The sequence below is a fragment of the Trachypithecus francoisi genome, unplaced genomic scaffold (assembly GCF_009764315.1).
Source record: "Trachypithecus francoisi isolate TF-2019V2 unplaced genomic scaffold, Tfra_2.0 Lachesis_group14, whole genome shotgun sequence".
In the NCBI taxonomy this organism is placed as follows: domain Eukaryota; kingdom Metazoa; phylum Chordata; class Mammalia; order Primates; family Cercopithecidae; genus Trachypithecus; species Trachypithecus francoisi.
The window spans coordinates 25,472,970-25,492,023 of NW_022681459.1; the positions used below are offsets into that span (position 1 = coordinate 25,472,970).

The following is a 19,054-nucleotide window of genomic DNA, read 5'->3' on the forward strand; positions in this document are numbered from 1 at the left end:
CCTGGGCAACAAAACGAGACTCCGTCTCAAAAAAACAAAAAGAGTGTCTGGTTTTTAAGAGTGTCTTAAAAACCAATATATGTATAAGTCAGCAAATCATATAATATTCAATAAATAGCGCTGAAGTTGGATCTGGTTTGAAACTTACCATTTTCCTCTAACCTTAACTATTATTACTTTGTAGATAATACTGTCATGTTACTATGCAAACGATTTAGGTAGCAAACTTAATTTATTATATCTGGTCAGTCTTCTACTTAAAACAGATTTACACTCAACACCCAGCTAAGGAGGAGCCAAAGTAGTGGAGTATTCCTGACCCAAAAAGGCATTTGAATTTTGAAACATTTCTAATGTGTTAGGTTTTCTCAATGAGTCCATTAAAAAACGTTGTGTTCCATTTGAGAAACCACAGAGTCAACAGCAGTAAATCAGTGTGCCCCACAAGCCGTGTCTTATTCAGCAATAAAATAGATGGCGCTCACATGGTGCCTGGCAGGCAGTGGCTCTGGACAGCAAAACACTGAGTCACCCAACCCTACTCCTTTGGGATGGGGTGGAGAGTCATGGATTGGCTCCCTTTTTCGTCCTGGGGAAATTACAACACAAAGCAGAGTGTCTAGAAATCTAAAGAGCTGGTTTAAGGTGAAAAAAAAATGCCACGAATTAATGAACCAGATATTTAATAAATCGAAACAACTGTTTTGTTGGATTTTTATTTGCATTAAATTTCCCAATTTTTAATAGACTGTGATTTCAATATTATCGAAATGTAAGCAAAGATATATTTTTAAGGTGGCATTTCTACTCCAGAATGAAAAAAATAGTGACACTCACACTCTAATATTATTCTGTCTCCCTTATTTGAGTCTTCAATATATATACCCCAGCTGGAGGGAGAAGAAGAGAAGAGAAAAATGAAAGCACTAGAGCCTTTGACTAGGTTTGGTTCTGTATGCTGTCAGGATGTTCAAAAGGTCAGACATTTGACCACACGGCACAGTGAAGACTCTCAGGCTGTCAATTTTGGCTTTCGTTCTTGCTAGACTTTTCTTCACCTATTAAATTTCTGAAATAACTAGTTTTATCATAGCTTTCCATGATGCAGTTTTTTTTAAGTGAAAGGTAACTAGCATTTCCAGTGGTGATTTCCAGGTTCTGTGGTGTGCACTCGAAATCTAGTCTCTGACTGTTAAACTCTGGGTAGGTACAAGATTATCTTAATTTTCTTCCTCTGGGGAAGAGTTACTTACACTTGAAGCTCAAAAGCTTAACATTCACCTCTAAATGATTAACTTCATACACTTTACCCTTTGTGAATTTCAATTTATCTTTTTTGTTTTTCTTTCTTTTTTTTTTTTTTTTTTTTTTTTTTTTTTGAGACTGGTCTCACTCTGTTGCCCAGGCTGGTGTGTAGTGACGCAATCTCGGCTCACTGCAAGCTCTGCCTCCTGGGTTCACGCCGTTCTCCGCCTCTGCCTCCCGAGTAGCTGGGACTACAGGCGCTGCCACCATGCCCGGCTAAGTTTGTTTTTGTATTTTTAGTAGAAACGGGGTTTCGCCGTGTTAACGAGGATGATCTCGATTTCCTGACCTCGTGACCTGCCCACCTCGGCCTCCCAAACTGTTGGGATTACAGGTGTGAGCCACCGCGCCCGGCCGAACTTCAATTTATCTTTAATCAAAGTGACTTCCAGTCAATCCCCGGACCTGTGGACAGCAATGAGTGGTTTTCTACTCTCAAAACCAGTGTGACTTCTGAGTAGTAGTAGACTCTCTAGAGTTGGAATTTGCAATAAAATTGCATGATTAGAAATTAATTGGGATTTTAAAGAATAAGGAGTTATTTGCCTTCTTAAACTACTAGTATTTGTCAGTAAAGTCTGTTTTAATTGTTTTTTTTTTTTTTTTGGAAAGGACAAAGCCTTTGTCTTCAGAGCAAGAAGAGGAATTTGTGGACATTCAGATAGCCACATATTGAGGGCAGGAACTTTTACTTTTCAATTGGTATGTTGACAGTGTGTAAAAATAGAAGACCAAGAGAATGCAGTTGATTGGAGATGATAGTTAATAGCTAGTAAAAATTACAAGAATGGATGATGGAAGTCAAAGGACAGAACTGATACATGAGTATAAAAGCCAAGGATGTCATATATGTAGGTCAAGTCTTTGTAATCTGAATATAATGCCCGCAAGCTAGGACTGCCAGGCACTCTGTATGTGCAGAATATGTCCTATATGGAGTAATTTTTGATTTGTGTGGACTTTTGAAGGTTACCTTAAATGTCTTATATGCAACCTTTTTTCCCCGTATATTACAAAATTGCCTTGGAAATTAGACAAATCTTCAAACTTAACTGAAACTCCTGTCCTGAATAGTTATTTGCCAAATCTGACAAACTTATAAAGAGTGTTTGCATAATCCCAAACTATGCCCACTTCTAGAAGAGAAATACATGCTTCTTTATTTGGAGTTTATGATATTCATACAACTAGTAGTAGAGTCAGGGAGTATTCCAGAAATGTATTTCCCTGGCTTGCCCAATTATCAAGGGAAAATTTCAGCTGAACACAGGAAACCCAGTCAACCCAGTCTTTGACACTCCTGTGTGCAGTGTGGAACAGCATGCACTGTCTGAGCCTCCATAGTGAGGAGTGGTCTTCCCTGGGGCTTCACCTTAGAAGGATGGGCTCAAAGTCACCCTCCACGTGGGTGCACAGGAGCCCAGGTTCTCAAGCCCCAGTTGCAGAATTAGGCTGATGGTTTTACAGAAGTGTCCTCCTAAAAGTCCATCACCAAGTTTTGTTTGGTTAGCAACCCTTGCCACATGATGTAATACTTAGCTATAATTTTATCTTTATTCAAGGCCAAATCTTATCTAGTGTCCATGCCCTCCTACCTACTTAAAATTTCTAATTTCACCCTCAAAAATATTTAAGTAAATAAAAGTTAGATCTACTCAAAATTAGACTCCAAGGGAATTACTATCGTTGATTATAGAGTATCTATTTCCTTAAAACAAAAAATCAGAAGTTGTTGACTCTGAGCTAGGAAATGCGTGATCTCTCAGCTGACTGTTACTTTATGCAAATTTACTTAATATTATAGAAAAGTAAAGAGCTTCCAAGAAGGTGATTGGAGGGAAGTTCAAAGGGAAGATTTTTTTCATTCACTGTAGTTTTAGCTGTATTCTTTCATCTGCAATCAAATCTCAGGATTAAGGATGTCATATTAAATCAAATCATTACAGGAAGTATGACTGTATCAGCGGCTTTTTACACAAACAAACCTCTAGATCACAAAAGGAAGCCGTGTTTGTGTGCTGACGCGAAGTGTTACATAGCAGCCAGGAGAGGAAGGATAGCAGCCGACTTGGATCCATTTTTGAGGAATGATTTCTGTAAGGTGTCATGGAATAGTAAGTTACAGAAAGGAGGCTTTTGTAAACAGAATCTCCATCCCGGAAAGATGGACTCCAAAATACTACTTAATGAAATTCATGGGAACGTTATGGTAATGGAAATCCCAAATGACATGCAGATTTTATATGCAAACAAACCCACTACTTATAACTCCTGGTAGTGTCTACTAACCAAAATCTTGATCACACTTCGGTCTCTTCCTATATATAGAACCACATCTGATCCTTATACAGTGTTGCAAGATTTATATCCGTGCTTTCCCATGGTTCTTAAGCGAGTCTTAAGCTTGGATTTGCTCCAGCAGAATGGTGGTTCGTGTTTCTCAAGGCTGAGCTACTATTTGGTGCATGTCGGAAATCTCACACTAACTGTGGATACTCTGTCATCACTGAACCCAATCATACAGTGACCAGACAGCTTTAAATACCTACTTTTGTATCCTATGAATTCATCCCTTTATTTGTCAAATCCTTTATTTCCATATGTGGCTCTGTCACCTTTTTTTTCTCTTCAAATAAATGGAATTACTGTAACTTGTGAAACAATGGCAAACACTATAAAGCTAATTTTACAGTCTTGGGTTTCTTTTTGTTTCACTGGAATGGTAATGGTGTTATAGTGGTGCTCTGACAGACAAAAATCTAATATGTCCTTAGAAAGTTCAGAGGTGGACTTACCTGAAATAACCTTTTCCAGTGATGGCAATCACAATAATGTGGGATGAATGGGTCCTAAAAACTTATCAAGGTGTTACTATATATCAGTACCTAAAGAAATGTATTTTGCTTCTCTCCAATCACTGAATAGAAAGAAAAAGAAATCCCTGCCTCATCGCTCCTTTTTTTTTTTTTTTTTTTTTTTTTTTGAGACAGAGTCTCACTCCATCACTCAGGTTGGAGAGCAGTGGCTCACTGCAATCTCCTCTTCCAGGATTCAAGTGATTGTCCTGCCTCAGCCTCCCAAATAGCTGGGATTACAGGTGTGTGCCACCATGCCTGACTAATTTTTTTATTTTTAGTAGAGATAGGGTTTCACCATGTTGGCCAAGTGGGTCTCAAACTCCTGACCTCAAGTGATCCGCCCACCTTGGCCTCCTGAGTAGCTGTGATTACAGGCATGAGCCAGTGAGCCCAACCTCATCTCTCTTTTTTTGCCTAATGCTCTCCTGCTCCAGAATGATTATCTCATTTTAGTCAATGATTAAAAATCAAGCAACCATTTAATAACAAACATCCTTTCAGCACTGCAACCCTTACCAAAGTGCCTTTTGTGCTATTGCTCCTTTACTTGGATGGATGAAAAGAAAGAAAACACTTAATTACATAAGTCCTACAGGCATTAGTATGGGTGTGACTCTAAAGCGGCACACCTAATTAAAACCCAGGTAGCCGAGGTATGCATCCAAATGGCAGTAGTTAGCCTCCAAGCAGTTTCCTGGGAAAACTACACACACATGCAACAAGATAGTTGCCACAGCTCTGAACATTCCAGAGTGCCTCTCTTAGAGCCCTCTCCTTTGGAGTCTTGGCTCATTCTTTGTAACATTCTCAGGGGTGGCCAGGCTTTGTTCTTGGAGGGAGCATGTGACAGCTGGAAATAAACAAGGCTGGTGCAGATAGTAGGAGGTCAACTTTGGGGATACCATTTGAACAAAAAGGCAAAATGTTTTCTAGAAAGTGCACAGTCATCTGAAACACAGTCATGAAGCTAGCTGGTGGGACACATTTCATTTTATTAATTTTAATTTGCATGGAAGTTTTCAGACATATATTATTTTCTACCCCATTATCTCAAGCATTGTTTGTCCTTCCAGGGTGGCCTTGGCTGAGAACTGAGCTAACCACATCCAAACCATAAGGCAGCATTGCTTTCACCACACCATGTCCTTGGGGCAGAGAATAAGGGAATTTGTCATAGCAACGTGGGAAGCTTTGGTTCTGGTCTGGATATACAACATCCCGGCAAGCATCATTTCCCTTCTCAGAAATCCTGTCTTCAGAAATGTTAGACAAACAACTTTCATGGTTTAATTTTTCATGCAAAAGTCCATATTCTCCCCAGAAACTCTTACATTGTTCAAGTGATTATTTTCTAAATTAGTCTATTCCTTTACTGGAATTTAACACTTGCATGATAATGTTAGCTGATAAGGTATTTGTGTGACCCAAATGTGTTTTCACCCATCCTAAGGGCTGCTTTCTGCATCTTTCTTAGTTTGCCTCTATTGAGTCTGCCAGAAACTCTTACTCTTTTTAAGATTTTGTTCACATTTTTATTTATTATTTTGTTTTTTGAGATGGAGTTTCCCTCTTGTTGCCCAGGCTGGAGTGCAGTGGCACGATCTCAGCTCACTGCAGCCTCTGCCTCTTGGGTTCAAGCAATTCTCCAGTCACAGCCTCCCAAGTAGCTGGGATCAGAGGCACCTGCCACAACACCCAGCTAATTTTTGTATTTTTAGTAGAGACAGGGTTTTGCCGTGTTGGCCAGGCTGATCTCGAACTCCTGACCTCAGGTGATACGCCCACCTCAGCCTTCCAAAGTGCTGGGATTACAGGTGTGAGCCACCACGCCCAGCCCACATATATTTTTAAATAACAAATAATAATTATATATAGTTAGGCATTACAATGTGATGTTTTAATATATGTATACATTTTGGAATATTTATATCAAGCTAATGACATATCCATCACCTCACATATTTTCTTTTTTGTAGTGAGAGCATCTAAAATCTACTCTATTAGCAGTTGTACTTGCTCTTGACAGTGTACCTCTCTGTAAACTCTGTTTAACGTGCCCACTCAGCATGTGATTTAAAGATCTGCAATAAAGAAGTCCACTGCGACCAACAGACTCACAGCTTCACAGCAGCTCAGAACAGTGTGCCTCTCCTTACCCCTGCCCCCATAGTAAGTCTGGCTGACCTGCTACATGTTCAAATGTGTTGTGGCATATTTTGTTGCCAGCGTGCCTCTTCTGCTTACACAAGCCACACACACACACACACACACACACACACACACACAAAAGTCTCATGACATCTGGTCACATCTTAGATATCCAGAGAGCAAACAATATTCATATTTGTAGGACTCTGATTGCTAAAAACAACTTCAAATATTCAATAGTCCATATTACACCCAATGAAAGGGTAGAAGAAGGACATATGCAGTTATCTACACTTTGCAGAAGACCCTGCAGCCCACTGACGTCACTTCCAGAGTGACCCAGTGAGCCACTGGTGGCAGTCTGGGTCTTTTCCTTCTTTTTTCTTTTTTTCTTTTCTTTTTCTTTCTTTCTCTTTTTTTTTTTTTTTTGAGACAGGATCTTACCCTGTCACCTGAGCTGGAGTGCAGTGGCGTGATCACAGGTCACTGTAACGACTTCCTGGGCTCAAGCAATCCTCCCGCCTCATCTTCCTGAGTAGCTGGGACTACACGTGCGTGCCACCATACTTGGATAATTTTTAAATTTTTTTGTAGAGATGAGGTCTCAAATTGTTGCTCAGGCTGGTGTCGAACTCCTGAGCTCAAGTGATCTTCACACCTTGGCCTCCCAAAGCGTTGGGATTACAGATGTGAGCCACTATGCTCCGTCTGGATCTTTTCCTTCTGGCCTAGTGTTTTATCTCCTAAATTTACAACATGGAAATCTCATGTTGGAGCAGATTTCCATGTGAAATGGATCAAAGTCAGGGAAAAAGTGATAGCAGAACAGATAACCCAGGTGAAAGCATGAGGCTGGGAGGCTGGATATATTGCCTAAAGGACTAACATGCTTCAAAGGGTCTGTTATTTAGAGGCTGGGAACATGGGATAAATATCTTGAAGGTAGAGAAGATACGAAGTGATCAATCGAAAAGGAAAGGGCAGAGGAGTAAGAATGCCACTCAAACAGAATCCACATCCTGCTGTTCATGTAAGCATATACAAACAGTTGACCAAAGACTAGACATGGGGTGACTAAGATTAAGAAATCCTACAGAAAAGTCGAGATGAACAAGCATTCAGTTCTAAAGTCCTCACATTCATTATGATTGCATCATATGAGGCTCAGAAAAGTTGAGTAATTTGTCCAGTTACCCATCTACCGAGGTGTAAAGCCAGGAGTGGCCAATATAAAAGCCTGGCTTTGTCTCCGTGTTTTGTCCTGCCTCCCAGGTGGACCATTATAGGGTGTATCCAAAAAAGCAGAGGTGATTTGGTGGTTGATACTCTTGGAGCCAAAGCAGCATTTACTTGGTGCTCAAGTGTGTCCATCAAGTGAAAACAAAGGCATGGTTGAATTGCGGTGTCACCACAGACGACTGGTGGGCGTTGAATTCATGCTGAAGAGCAGCAATGCAAATGATAAGGGATTTTGCCAGTGTGCTGCCTGTTGTGAACAGAGCAGTGAGCTTTCAACTGAATGTTTTGCTGAGTTCTAAAAACCTGATTTGTAAGGATTTATACTGGGTTTCTCAGAGAAACTTTAAGGTAGGTAATCATCTTAAGGTCTTGGCTGATTGAGTCAAGAGACAAAGAGAGCTTTGTAGAGACAAGCAAACACTGCGGAATCAGTGGAGCTGGCTGGAATCCGACACTGAGCTTACAGGGCCTAAAGGGAGCAGATGAGCGGCCCCAGCGCAAGGAGTCACTGCGATTACAATGACCAGGTCTGGGGCAGGAAGGCTCAAGACCTAGACACCAAGAAAAGCTAGAAACGCAGGGCAGGAGAAAAAGGGGGCCTTAGAATCTGACTCTAGAAAGATGTTCTGACACCTTGCTTTTGGTACTAGGGAAGACCTGCCTACAAATCTCTCAATTTCACAAGCAGATAAATAAAGAGGTGCAAATAGGAGAGAAGTGGAGTATGAACCCACAACACATGATGGAGATCAAGGAAATAGAGCTTCAGGAGCAGAGACCCAGACCCAGGGCCTTCAAATCAAGGGCAGAACGCTGCCCTTAATAGGAGTCAGGAAGAAGGGAAGCAAGACAAAAATCCTATTGCTGGGACAGAAAAATGAAGGCTGGAACTCAAGTGCAAAGAGGCTGTCCAAAACAGGAATGGAGCTGGATAAAATACTGGGGCTTCCTCACTGGAATGAAGGATTTGTGGCGAGCTGGACCTGGACAAGGTACACTTGCTAAGGAGTCAATGGCTCATAACATCTTCATCTCTCCTCAGTAGGAATCAGAGCCGGAAACCACAATTTCTATTTCACTGCTTCCCAGGGCAGGAATTGGCAGCCAGGAGGCAAGCACATCATCACAGCCTTAAGTGCATATTTCATCATCAGATGAAGCAGTTTCTCGCATCATTTATTATTTACCCAGTCACTTTAACAATCACCTGATCTCCAAGACAGGTCGATGGAGTGTTGTGGTCTCCACGTTAATATTTATTTGGCAGTGGACATTGTACTAGGAAATAAAAGCAGATTCCTAAAAGAGCTATGTTATTTGTATTTTTCTAGCACAGCCATAACAAATAACTGCAAACGGGGTGGTTTAGAACAATTCATTGAATCACACTTCTGGAGGTGAGAAGTCTGAAGGAGGACCATGCTCCCTCTGACACCTATAAGGGAGGTATTTTGCCTGGTCTCTCCCAGCTCCTAGTAGGCTCAGGAGCTCCTTGGTTTGTAGGAGCATAATTCTAACCTCTGTCTTCATGTGCACATGGTGTTCTCGCAGCAGCTTCCCTTTGTGCCTGTCTCTGTGTCCAAATTGCCCCCTTTTTGTAAGGACACCAGTCATATTGGATTAGGGACCAACCTAGTGACCTCATGTTAATTTGACTACCTTTCTAAAGATCCCTTTTCCAAATAAGGTCACATTCCGAGGTACTGGAGGGTTAGCGTTTCAACATATCTTTTGGGGAGGATAGAATTCAACCCATAACATTATTCTTTCCCATCCATTTCATCACCAATTGATCTACCTTCAACCTTCCTTCTAATCAGAATCATATTCATATAAATAAACCCAAATAAGATTCTTTGCTTTGGAAGGGACAGAAGCTTTCTCTGGGTTACTGTAACTGTCCTGAGTTTCCTATTTCTGCAAAATAGACAGAAAAAGCTGACTTCTGGCAGACATTCCATTACAGTTTGACCATAGCTACATGGGAAGTTATACTAGTGGACACTCCTTTGGAGACAGTTTCTGGTTCTCAGTGCAGAGAACAAAGAACATTCTTCCCTGGAAATTGCCTCCACTATTTTGTAAACAGGAGAGGACTTTTCAAACCTGGTTTTCAAATAGCCTGAGGCTAATTGTGCCCTCTTCAAGTTAATCATATACTGGGCTTCCTCTCTCAACTGCTCTCACAAAGCTTGCTGATTTCTCAATAGCACTGAGATACTTGAAAATAAATGATTTATAGATGCCTTTCGTAATTCTGGGTCTGCCATTTTCGTCATTTTGTGTCTCCTACTATAAAGGTTAGGGAAAACCCTTGCTTGGCGAGCCAGCAACTCAGGTATGTTGCCTCAAGGTGATTCTGCATCCATCACTGGACCACAAGCTGAGGTCCCCACACTTGCTTTGTTTTGCTGAGTCAACAGTCGCACCCCATTGTTTTGAGAATAATGCTCTTAAGTGTTATGTTTCTCCCCAAACCTCTCCTCATTCAGTGCTGGAAATGTGAGAGCTACCCTTGCCTTCTCCCATTCATTGTGATGAATTAGATACCCTCACCACCCGTATCTAATTCATCACAAATCCTCATCCACACTACCTCTGGCATTGCTCTCAAGTCAGTTTCTTCTCTTCCGTTCTAATCTCTCGGTGCTTAGTTCTGGCCATCATCATCATCATCATCATCATATATGTTTTTAAAAAGGCACATTTCACACTGGCTACCCTGTTTCTAGTCTTTCCCCTTCCCAATCTATTCTCCACACCGTACCCAGTGTGGTCATTCTAAACTAGAAGTCTGATTGTATTACTCTTTCACTCAAAACCCAACCTCCAGATAAGGGGCAAGTGTCCAGACATGGGACTCATGCCTCTCCTTGATCTGGCTCCTGATAGCCTCCTCCCTTGTCATCTCTTTCCCTTGCACTCTACCTTCAAACATCCTGAACTCTTTGCAGTCCCCCAGTTCTGAAGGTTTTTTCTCCTCTTGCAGCCTCTGGGACATTGGTTATGCTTCTCCTTCTGTCTGGGATGCTACCACCCCAACCCTCGCCAACTCCTGCTTGGTCTGCTGGCTGTCTGTCTGAACAGCTTTCTTGATGGTGCCTATGTGATTCTAGAGGAAGGGATCCTGCCACTCTGCTGACTTCCCCATGGTACACAGGACCTGATATGGGATGGGGGAGCAGGGAAGTGCCGGGCAGAGAAGAGCAGAGCCCCTGGTGAGGGCTTCGCCCTCGGGCCTGAGCCCACAGACCTAAATGAGGATAGGCATTTCTGGTTTTGAGTTCAAAAAGTTGCCTTTTGGCCTGCCACACCCCTCACCCCAATCCTGTGCCCATAAAAATCTAGGACCATAGCAGGCACAGACACGAGTTGTTAGACGTTGAGAGGAGCAGAAGAACACACTGGCAAACACCAGCAGACACCGGCAGGCCAGTGGCAGTGGAAAGACATAGACACTGAAGAGAATTCAGTAAGGGGTGGTCAGAGGAGAGTCCAGCCGCTGGACAGCCCGTCTCCAGGGGAAGATCACCTTCCCACTCCATCCCCCTTCAACTCCCCATCCATCTCGCTGAGAGCTACCTCCACCACTCAATAAAACCTTGCACTCATCCTCCAAGTCTACGTGTGATCTGATTCTTCCAGTACAGTAGGGCAAGAACCCGGGATACAGAAAGCCCTCTGTACTTGTGATGGGGAGTTGTAAACACAAACCCCTAGACATTGCCGTGGGGCTGGTTGGAACCCAAACATGCTCACCACAACCTCTGCACCTACTTGTCTGCGTGCTCCCCCTAAGGGGCTGAACAGTGGGGCCCCAAAGAAGTGAGCCACACCCCTGTCACATGCCCTGCAAGGGGGATAAGGGAACTTCTCCGTTTCACATTCACCTCTCAGAAGGCTATCCTGATATCATGACCTAGCCTGCCATGCCTCTGGGTAGCATTCCATTTCTGGAGCCAGGCCTTCTGACTGGGCTGCTCCCAGGCCCTTGCTCATTCTGGTAAGTGGCTCCCCACTGGTTCTTCTGATAAGACTGGGGTGTGGTGAGTGAGATAGGGAGACTCTTGCCTCAGGGACAATATTTGAGGGTTGCTGAAAAACTCAGTAATCAAGATTCTATTTTAATGGATCAGTAAGAGTGCTTAAAGGAATATTTATAGTTTCGGGTGTTTGAGAAGGAAAAAAAGGTTTCTTCTCCAGCCTTAAGGAGTCAGAAAAAGAAGAATAACTGGAACCCAAAATAGAAGGAAGAAATCAAGGAAATAGGAAATACACCAACAAGAGTTCTGTTTCTGGCAAAAAAAATTATCTTCCCACAGATAACAACTATAAGTGCTGGAAAAATACATAAAACCAACTAACCAAGGACCTAGAGAGTGAACCAAAGCAAGCACACTTCACAGGAGAGTTGAAGTTCACAGAAAGCAGTCAGCATGGGGGAAATTCTCATTTTTTTCAGCTTTACCCTAAGGATAGCTGCAGTTGGGTTGTGTCATAGGTCAACTAAAGCTCCTGTGAACAGCTCATGATTTTTCTGGCTCATGAAAAAAAGAGACGCTCCCAAGGGCAACCAGGGCTACCGGAGGTGAAAGAAATCTCAGAAAGAAGAGCGCATGAAATGGGAATCCTTAACTCTGTGCATAAACTCTGGACAAGTCAGTGGGTGACCACTGAACCATGCAGAGAGAGGGCAGACTGCACCAGTCCAAACTAAGATCATAACTACTATGTAACCACTGGCAAGACCAAGTTTGAAGTTTAACTCTAACCAAGTTTAACTCTAACGAGCCTGCTAAATGAACATCCACATACTTTGTAAAAAAGAGAACAAAATTCAGAATCTCTACAACATGTCTTTAACAATGGTCAGGATACAATTCAAAATTAAAAGACATACGAAGAACCAGGAAAATGTGGCTTACTCTCAAGAGAAAAGGTAGTCAAGAGAGCCTAACCCTGGGGTGACCCTGATGTTGGAATTATTACATAAAGGTTGTAAAATAGCTGTTAAAACTATGCTCAGTGGTGTAAAGAAAATAGGCAATAAATGAAAACTTAAGAAATCTCACTAAATACATAGAATATATGAAAAGAACCAAACTAAAATTAAAATATAATGAACTGAAAAATAAAATACCTGAAATAAAACTTTTACTGGATGAGTTGAACGACATAATGGAGGTGAAAGAGGAAGGGATAGGTAAGTTTTAATATAAATCAGTAGAATTATCCAAACTAAAGTCAAGAAAGAAAAAAAGACTTAAAAAAGTTTATCGAACACCAGGAACCTGCGGTATAATGTCAAAGGTACTGGCAAAAAAATCCCAGAAAGAGAATGGGGCAAAAAAAAAAAAAATTGCAAAATAATGACAGAAAGTGACCCTCATCTGGTGAAAGACAAAGATGTACAGATTCCAGAAACTCAGAGGACCCCAAACGGGAGATATTGTATTATATCAATATGTATAGATTATATATGCAGAAAACCCTGTTTAAAATATTCAAATAAAACTGCTATAAACCAACAGTAAAGAGAAACCTTTGAGGAGAGCAAGAAAAAAATTCTACATTACATACAGGAGAACCATGATTCTAATGATCACAGAGTCTGATAAGAAACCATAGGGTGCAGAAGATAGTAGAACAATATTTTAAAGTGCTAAGAGGGGAAAAGAAAACTTGTCAATTTAGATTCTATTTCCAGATATATATGTTTGTTTCCAGATATATATATCTTGAAATATATATATATTTCAAGAATGAAGACAAAATAAAAAGATTTTCCAAATAACGGAAAACTAAGAAAAATTCCCTCTACAGACCCACAGCACAAAAACTATTAAAAGAAGATTTTCAGCCTAAAGGGAAATAAAATGTCAGATGGTAACTTTCATCTTCAAGCAGGAAGAGAGGGCATCAGAAATGGTAAATATCTAGGGAAAATAATTGTTTTCTTTTAATTTATTTAAAACACATATGGATATATTTACAATTCTAAAAGTATCTTGTGGATTATACATCTATATGTATGTGGATTATACACATATATGTATGTATACGCACATAATAGCATAAAGACGGCGGGGTAATGAATGGATATACACACTTGTAAGATTCTTATATTCATATAAAATGATACAGTTTAGCTCGAACTAGACTGAAAAGAATGAGTCTGAGATCTTTAGAGGAAACCAACAGAACTGATAAATTAGTTTAATAATGTCACATGGTAAAAGATTATTATATAAAATCAATTGTAGTTTTAAATACCAGTAGCACAAATTTGGAAAAATAAAAGCTAAAAATATATTTACAATAGCTTCAAAAATAAAATACTTAGGAATATATTTGACAAGATATATGTACAACCTATAACTGAAAACTATAAAACATTACAGAGAGAAACTAAAGAGCACCTAAATACATGGAGAGATAAACCATGCTCATAGGTTGGAAGACTCAATGTGGTTAAAATGTCAATTTCCTCAAATTGATTAATAGATTTATTACAATCCCAACCAAAATTTCAGCCAGCTGTTTTGGAGAAATTATCAAACAGATTCTGAAATTGATATCAATACAAAAGACCAGAATAGCCTAAGATTTTCTTAAAAGAATCAGTTTAAAGGATTTATACTAATTATGTCAATACTTATTGTGAAGGCACAGTAATCACAAAAGGTATGTAATTACAAAAGAGTAGACATTTATAAATGGATTAGAATAGAGTCCAGAAGTAGACCTACACATACAATGCCAACTGAATTTTAGTGAACATGCCAGAAAAAAGTTCAATGGGGAAAGGAGAGCCTTTTCAACAATGGTGCTAGAATAACCAAATCTTCATATGGAAGAAAAAAACACTACACAGAACCTCACATCACACACAAATATTAAAACGGAATGTGGATCTAAATGTATAAGCTAAAAGCATAAAACTTCTATTATGTTTTGTTATTATGTAATAGCTAGAAGTACAAAACTTCTCGGGAAAACATACAAACACATTTTTGTGACTTTGGGGTAGGCAAACATTTATTAGATAGGACATAAGTAGTATAAACAAGGAGAAAAATGATTATTGAATGTTATCAAAATTTTTAAAAATTTCCTAAGGGAAACAAGAAAGTAAAGACAAACCTCAACATTGAGCAAAACTATGTGTGTGTATATATGACAAAGCACTTATATTCAGAATATATAAAGAAGCCCTGCAACTCAATAAGAAGAAGACAAAAAAGTCCATTAAATTGTGGGCAGAAGATTTGAACAGATTCTTCACAAAAAGAAGATGTATGAATGGCCAGTAAACATATGAATACATTATTCTACATTATTCATTGTAGAAATGCAAATTAAAACCACAATGAGATGTCACGATACACCCATTAGAATGAATAGAAAATAAAAAGACTAGCCCAGTTGTTCATGGGTACATGGAGCAAACGCAACTCTTACATACTGCTGAATAGAATACAAAATAGCACAACCGCTGTGGAAGACTGACAGTTTCTTAAAAAGTTAAATGTATATATTATAAGACTTAGACATTCCATTCTTAAGCATTACCCAAGTCAAAAGAGAACATCTGTCCACTCAAGGACTTGGACAGTCATCCCCTGGCATCTGAAGGGGATTGGTTCCAGGATCTCCCTCAGATACCAAAATCCAAGGATGCTCGAATTCCTTATATCAAATTGTATAATATTTGCATATAACCTACACCTATTCTCTCGTATCCATCTCTAGATTATTTATAATACATAATACAATGTAAATGCTATGTAAATAGTTGTTTACTATATTTGATTTTGAAACGTATTATTTTTATTGTTGTATTCTAGTTTTTATTGTTTTGCTATTTATATTTTTAATCCATGGTTGGTTGAACCCACAGAGACATAAGGGCCAACTGTACAATATTGTTCACGGAAGCTTTCTTCATAATAGCCAGAATACCTGTAAACCACCTAAATATTTATAAATTGGTGGCCGAGCACGGTGGCTCATGCCTGTAATCCCAGAACTTTGGGAGGCCAACGTAGGCAGATCACGCGGTCAGGAGTTCAAGACCAGCCTGACCAACATGGTGAAACCCCATCTCTACTAAAAATACAAAAAAAAACAGCCGGGCCTGGTGGTGGGTGCCTGTAATCCCAGCTACTGGGGAGGCTGAGGCAGGAAAAATACTTGAATCCGGGAAGCAGAGGTTGCAGTGAGCCAAGATCGCGGCACTACACTCCAACCTGGGCAACACAGCGAGACTCCGTCTCCAAAAAAATATATATATATATGAGATATATATGATATATATATATCATGGGTATATATCTTATATATAAGATTATATGACATATAAGATATATGATATATATCTTATATATAAGATTTTTTTATCCATTTACCAATTGAGATATATATATAAGATATATATGATATATATATTAAAACCACATATATATTAAAACCACATGATATATATCTTATATATATGTATCAATCGGTAAATGGATAAAAAATGTAGTCTGCCCGTACAATGGAATATGAGAAAAATCAATGATCTACTGATGAGAAAAGCAGTATGATGAACCTCAAAGCCATTCTGCTGAGCAAAATGAGCCAGAAGTACATACTGTATGATTTCATGTATACAAATTCTTAAACATTGAAAATAACCTATAGGCACAAAGTTAATCAGAAGTTGCCTGGGGTCAAGGATGGAGGGAGAAATGGACTGAAAGGACCAAGAGCAAACTCTGGGAGCGATGAATATGTTCTGAATCTTGGTTGCAATGGTGATTCACAGGTTTATACATCACTCAAAGCACAACAACCAGGACAATTTAAATAGATCTTTATCTTACTTTTACCACAATAAATTGGATTTTACAATTAATGTGCATGCTAATCACTGGGCAGCATGACGGCTGTCAGTGGGATGTAAGGTAGAGTTGAAATGGAATTCTGATCCATCAGATTTGGGATGGTTCCTAAGATTTCACATTTGTTACAAGCTGCCAAGTGATATCCATGCTGATGGTCTGAGTTCCACACTTAAGAGAAGCTTGAGACTACAATTATTCAATCCCCAAATGATGAAGTTGAGGAGCATTTTATGAATCCTCTTCTCAGGTGTGATTAACATTACCTCTCTCATTCTTTTAGAGCTGTGTCACGTCCCAGAACTTCCCCTGAAACGACATTAATAGTCTGTGAGGTTGCTAATAACAATCACATCTGGTATTTACAAAGCACACAAAGTGTTGGGTACCGTTCTTACAGCTGTACATGAATTGACACATTTAATCCTTAATGCAAGAGCAGATACTATTACTATCTCTTATTGACAAATGTCAAAACAAAAGCCCAGAAAGTTTATGGGACTTGTCCAAGGTCACCCAGCTGATGAACAGACGAGGTGGATCAAACCTAAGCGTCCCAAACTCTTAAGCACCGTTCTCTGTGGCTTCTCCTCAGAGGAATTATAATTCTCTGAATGAGGAAATCTTCCTGCTTTGCCACACTTTATGGAGGGCTTTACTGGTTCAACATCAAATATTGATTGCGCACTTACCATGTGTCAGGGCTTACCCAGGAGTGGGTGGTCAGCTCTGTGCATACTTCCCTGAAAATACATAATCCTTTGCCTACTAATCCAGCATTGGTGGTGCCCACTCTGTGGGCTGTTTGCCGAGAATGCTGACTGTCGTTACTTTGCCACCTCCCTCCATTCTCCCACTGGGGAAGTGACAGGTGAGCAGAAGCAGCCTCATACATTTCTCTAGTGTCAGAGCCAGAGCTATGAGAGAACCAGGCTATGAGCATCTAGGGATTTGTTCTGATCTCGATCAGAAATATGGAGCATTGTTCATATATCCCTGCAACTCGAGGAAATTCACTTAAACTAAAGCATGACGGCTGTCAGTGGGATGTAAGGTAGAGCTGACTCTGGAGTTCCTTCCTGCAGGCCTGTCGTATTAGTTCATTCTCCTCCTGCTATAAAGAACTACTGGAGACTGGGTAATTTATAAAGAAAAGAGTTTTAATTGGCCCACAGTTCTACAGGCTGGACAGGTAGCATGGCTGGGAGGCCTCAGAAAAATTTCAATCATGGCAGAAGGTGAAGGGGAAGCAGATACGTCCTACATGGCTGGAGCAGGAGAAAGAGAGCAAAAAGAGAAGTGCTACACACGTTTAAACAACCAGGTCTAGTGAGAACTCACTCGCTAGCACGGGAACAGCAAGGGGGAAACCTGCCCCCGTGATCCAGTTAATCCCACTAGGCCTCTCCTCCAACACTGGGGATTACAATTCCACATGCGATGTGGGCAAGGACACAAAGCCAAACCATATCACCTGTCAACATTTCCATCTCCTTGACCAAGTGGGAGTGAGAGACTCCTGACCCCTCTCCTGGGATAAGGATAACACAACCCTGGGCTTCAGAATTGTGAGCTCCAGGTGCTAGCTTGTTGCAGCAAGTCTTGCCGAAGTTGAGTGATGGGGACAGAGACCCAGTGAAGGCTCTACTAGGAGAGCTGCACGATGCATTGACAGTGTCCACTACAGCACAGGAGGCTTTCAGGAGAGATATAAGGAGGAGTTAGTTTTCTGAGCGGGAAGGTTGTAGATCACAAGAGCAGATGAGCAATGAAGACAAAACTAAACTCGAATCACAAGGACTCGGATATAAATCCACCCTGAGGCAGGGGATTGGACCCACTGACCTGCCAGAACCCTTATATATATAAGTTAGCCTCAGAGAGTTTCAAATCTGATAGGACTTTGTGAGTACCACGTAGAAGATAAAGCAGCTGATCCAAGGGAATGTTGGCCAAGTCCACTTCCCAGTTGAGAACAACATGGCTTAAAAACATCCTGCACAACTTCCTGGTCATCCCATCACTCTTGCCGAATAGCATTTTGGTGAGCTGGGGATCAATGAATGAGAAACAGATGGATTTAATTTCCCTTGAAATTAGGTATGGGTGAGCCCAGCCACAGTGTGGAGTTGCTGAATGTCTCAAACTATTTTTTTCAAGTGCTTTTGGTTCAGCAAAACCAAAACCATGGTTTCACAAAGCACGTTTCCCCTCATTCATATGAGGGTTCATGTATTTTAAGGGGAAGTTGATCTGCATATTTCAACTTCTTTACACTTCACTTATCAAAATGCTAAATAAAATTTCCAGGAAGTCTGAGAAATATTTTATAACTTTTTTTTCCAAACTCTTTTATTTAGGAAAGGAAACAGTGGGGAAGGTTGGAAAATCCCATGAAAGAAAAGGTGGGTTCAGGTGGAAGTTCACACTTTTAGGGAGTTCTATGTCCCAGAATTATACACATGTTAGGTGTGCAGTCACAATGTGCTCAATGAATATATTTGAAAATCTCTTGAAAAGTGAGGGGAAGGGTGGGAAAGTTCAATAAGAACAAGTTCGAGGAAAGGCTGAAAAATACAACACAATTTAAAATAGCTTCTCATCTCTAATAGTCAGGCA

The 19,054-nt window shown here is 40.3% G+C and overlaps 1 protein-coding gene across 3 annotated transcripts in view; it reads left to right on the plus strand.

Moving 5' to 3' along the window:
- Positions 1–5,793, plus strand: part of KCNJ15 (potassium inwardly rectifying channel subfamily J member 15) — an 83,072-nt gene extending 77,279 nt beyond the window's left edge. The window contains exons 4-5 of one of the 3 annotated variants that reach the window (XR_004442171.1): positions 1,918–2,007; positions 3,252–4,002. The gene's annotated coding sequence lies outside the window, so the exon portion shown is untranslated. Of the gene's footprint in view, positions 1–1,917; positions 4,003–5,236 lie in introns of those variants that run through there. The other 2 variants (XR_004442172.1, XR_004442170.1) reach the window with 2 other exon arrangements.
- Positions 5,794–19,054: the final 13,261 nt, after the last annotated feature.